The sequence below is a fragment of the Zingiber officinale genome, chromosome 4B (assembly GCF_018446385.1).
Source record: "Zingiber officinale cultivar Zhangliang chromosome 4B, Zo_v1.1, whole genome shotgun sequence".
NCBI classification, from domain to species: domain Eukaryota; kingdom Viridiplantae; phylum Streptophyta; class Magnoliopsida; order Zingiberales; family Zingiberaceae; genus Zingiber; species Zingiber officinale.
The window spans coordinates 49,706,349-49,711,166 of record NC_055993.1 but is presented as its reverse complement, the minus strand read 5'-3'; positions in this window follow the sequence as shown (position 1 = coordinate 49,711,166).

The window sequence follows — 4,818 nt, the reverse complement described above, 5'->3', positions numbered from 1 at the left end:
GCTCTCTCGGAGGGGTCCCTCGTCACCCGACGAGTGGCAGTGAGGTGGCTATCAGTGAGGAGAGAGCAGTTGCTGAGGCCCTTGTCCTTCCCGAAGAGACTCCTACTATGGATCCCTAGTGGCCCTTGCGACTCCAACGTAAAAGGCATCATGTTACTCCATCAGTCCAGTCATCCCCTGAGCGACCATCTTTGATCTATTCGCCTGCTCGTGTATATACTCCAGCTCGGGCGAGTAATCCAGCATCTCTTGGGTGTGTCGCTTCACTCCATTCCCCTAGCCTGATGCAAGCGGAGATGGCTTCCAGAATGAGGCTCTCTTGTCATCTCTATGCCTCCCGGGCCTTCTACTTCACTAATCGTCTCGCACTCGTGAAGGTTCTTTCCCCGCCGTCCCTCCCCCCTAAATGCTGCTTCCTATTTACATCTACCTTTCAAGTGTTGTCCCTCCAGGTGATGATCCCCATCCCAATTTTAGATCCCCCACCGATCTATGGGCAGGTGCGATTAAAAGGCATGCTAGTAGAGGCCTGGAAAGATGCGGCCGACAAGGTGTTGAACTATCTGATGTTGGATTTGGTAGACAGGTTTTCCCAGCAGCTGATAGCGTTAAGTTTTGGTTGCTTTAACCTTGTATATAGAATGCTGCCAACCATGCCCTTCTGCAGACTTGTGTGACTAGGATGGGCGTATCCCAGGCTGTTACAGGGCTGTAATGGGAAAACAGCACCCTACGGGAATAGGCCATGAGGTTGGGGTCTTCTAGGGCTGCGGGTTGCTAGCATTTCGGACCGCAAAAATCATTTTTTGCGTTGCGGAAACCCCAAAGCTAGTCATGGATCCGTGCGAAGATATATTTAAAATTAAATCATGTACATGTTTCTACACTAGATCTACCTTAGATCTACATGAAAAGAGAGTATACCTTTGTAGCGAAGCCCTTCGCTTATCCCGCTCGTCCAAAAGTTGTCGAATCTCGTAGAGTGTCAAGTGAACACTCCTCTACAAGTATCCACACAGACAAAAGGTGGAAAAGAACCACTTAGAGTGTGCTAGCACTCTTGGGTGGCTCGGCAATGGAGGAGAGGGAGAGAACAAGAGAATGAGAGGAGGAAGAAGAAGACTTCAATGAGCACACAATTGCTTCAATTCACAATAAAGTGGTCGGCCACTATTCTAGAGGTTTTATACCTCCATGTAATACCAAGAGTCATGACTCTTGGTCTCTCTCATGAGGTGGCACATACTTGACGTAGCCTTGATGATGTGGACCATCATCATTGGCCAGCCCTATGCCAAGTCACAATGAGGTGGCAATTGGTCAAGTCAAACTTGACCCTTCATCGATGCGATCAAACAGTTTGGTTTCATCAAGAATGAAGATGAACCCTGTGTCTACAAAAAGGTTGTTGGGAACACAATTGTCTTCCTTGTATTGTATGATATACTACTCATTGGAAATGACTTCCCTTTGCTGCAGTCTGTAAAGACTTGGCTGGGGAATTATTTCTCAATGAAGGACTTAGGTGAAGCAGCCTGTATTCTAGGCATAAAGATCTATAGAGATAGATCTCAGAGATTGTTTGGCCTAAGTCAAAGTACATATATTGACACAGTATTACTACGGTTTGCATGCAGAATTCCAAGAAAGGATTTCTGTCGATGTCATATGGTGTGAGTCTTACAAAGACTCAAAGTCCCTCTTCTAGAGAGGAGAGAGACCGCATGGATAAGATCCCTTATGCCTCAGCCATAGGATCTATCATGTACGCCATGCTATATACTCGTCCTGATATTTCGTATGCTTTGAGCATGACGAGCAGATACCAGTCAGATTATTTGGCACCATCTAAATTGATCAAATGAGGCATAGACCGTGTCATCCTCTAATCAATTTATATCTTGAACTTCAAGTAGACTCACTCTAAACAAATAAGCTCAATATCTCATATTGACTCATTTGGGCATGACCATGCACTTGGTGGTCTCACTCGATCAAGAATCATGATGTCACTCTCGTCATATAGGAGAGTAGATCCCATCTACATCACTCACATCCCTCCGCATAATTTGTTACACACCCAGTAATTGCCTTTATAGTCCACCCAGTTATGAGTGACGTTTGACGAAGCCAAAGTATGTAACTCCTTATGTAGGGAACCATGGTGACTTCAGGTCAAAGGACTAATAGTCATACTAATAGTCACATGAGAAAAGTATATGACACTCATATAACGATCCATGATACTTTCTCATGGCGGGTCCTTCAGTATACATTCTCCAATGCATACTCATGTGTCAACTTGATATCTCTATATCCATGACTTGTGAGATCAAGTCATCGAGTTGACCTACATGCTAGTCTCATCTCATTAACATTGTCCCTGTATGTTAATACTTTACTAGGAATGATTAAGAGCAGTGTTCTCTATATCATCTCACTATCAATTCAACCAATCGATTGATATAGATAAAAACCTTCTACTCAAAGACGCTATTATACTTAGTTATTTGACACCAATACAAGTAAGTATAATAATCATAATGAAATGCCTTTATAAGTATATAGGAATATGATGCATCGAGTCCATACAACAATCATCATATGATTGGCTCTAGGGCTCTAACTAACAATCTCCCACTAGCACTAGTGTCAATCAATATAGGCTCTAAGACCCAATGACCTAGTATGACCATCATGCTTTCTCTGTGCCAAAGCCTTGATCAAGGGATCAGCGACGTTAGCCTCTGTGGGTACTCTGCAAATCTTCACATCTCCTCTATCGATGATCTCTCGAATGAGATGGAAGCGCCGTAGTATGTGTTTGGTCCGCTGGTGTGAGCGAGGTTCCTTAGCCTGTGCAATTGCTCCATTGTTGTCACAATAGAGCTCTATAGGATCGTCTATGCTAGGGATGTGAGTGATGTAGATGAGATCTACCCCTCCTATATGACGAGAGTGACATCATGATTCTTGATAGAGTGAGACCACTAAGTGCATGACCATGCCCAAATGAGTCAATATGAGATATTGAGCTCATTTGTTTAGAGTGAGTCTACTTGGAGTTCAAGATATAAATTGATTAGAGGATGACACGGTCTATGCCTCATTTGATCAATTTAGATGGTGCCAAATAATCTGACTGGTATCTGCTCGTCATGCTCAAAGCATACGAAACATCAGGACGAGTATATAGCATGACGTACATGATAGATCCTATGGCTGAGGCATAAGGGATCTTATCCATGCGGTCTCTCTCCTCTCTAGAAGAGGGACTTTGAGTTTTCGAAAGACTCACACCATGTGACATCGATAGAAATCCTTTCTTGGAATTCTGCAGGGCAAACCGTAGTAATACTGTGTCAATATATGTACTTTGACTTAGGCCAAACAATCTCTTAGATCTATCTCTATAGATCTTTATGCCTAGAATACAGACTGCTTCACCTAAGTCCTTCATTGAGAAACAATTCCCCAGCCAAGTCTTTACAGACTGCAGCAAAGGGATGTCATTTCCAATGAGTAGTATGTCATACAATACAAGGAAGACAACTGTGTTCCCAACAACCTTCTTGTAGACACAGGGTTCATCTTCATTCTTGATGAAACCAAACTGTTTGATCGCATCATCGAATCGAAGATTCCAACTCCGAGAAGCTTGCTTTAATCCATATATGGACTTATACAGCTTGCATACTCTGTCAGTATGCTGTGGATCTACAAAACTCTCAGGTTGTGTTATGTACACATCCTTGAGCAAGTTTTCATTTAGAAACACGGTTTTGACATCCATATGCCAGATCTTATAATCGTGGTATGTTGCAATAGAAAGCATGATCCGAATGGACTTAAACATCGCTACTGGAGAAAATTTTTTATCATAGTCAATACCATGAATTTGCTTGAAACCTTTAGCTACCAAGCGACTCTTATAGGTAATAAGTCCATTCATGTCAGTCTTTCTCTTAAAGACCCACTTACACCCAATGGGTTTGACCCCTTCAGGTGGATCAACCAAAGTCCATACTTGGTTAGTGTACATGGATTCCATCTCGGATCTCATGGCCTCTAGACATTTCTCGGAATCTGGTCTCATCACAGCTTCCTGATAGAAGATAGGCTCATCCTCAATGAGCACAACGTCATCATGGTCAGACAAGAGAAATGAGTATCTCTCAGGCTGACGATGTACCCTATCAGACCTGCGAAGAGGTAGGTCTACTTGAACTGGTTGTTATTCCTCAACTTCTTGAGCAACAATCTCATCATCCACAACACTTTGTGGTTCCAGTTCAACTTCCATCAAGGCTTCAGTGCTATGGTCCATATCTTGAACTTCTTCAAGATCGAATGTACTCCCACTAGATTTTGTAGAAACAAAGTCCTTTTCTAGAAATACCCCAGTCTTAGCCACAAACACTTTATGTTGACTGGGAATGTAGAAGTAATATCCCTTCATTCCTTGAGATATCCTATAAAATAGCACTTATCAGATTTGAGTCTGAATTTGTCCGAGACTTGACGTCGAACGTAAGCCTCACAACCCCAAATCCTCATAATAGACATCCCTGTCCATATCTTATATGATATCTTTATCACTGCCTTGGATGGAATACGGTTAAGTGTGAAGGTTGCTATGTCTAGAGCATATTCCCAAAAAGATATAGGAAGATCTAAGTGACTCATCATAGACCGTACAATATCTAGTAGGGTACGATTCCTCCTTTCGGATACACTATTCCACTGTGGTGTTCCAGGAGGAGTGAGTTGGGATAGGATCTCACACTCAGCTAGATAGTCACGAAACTCATGGCTAAG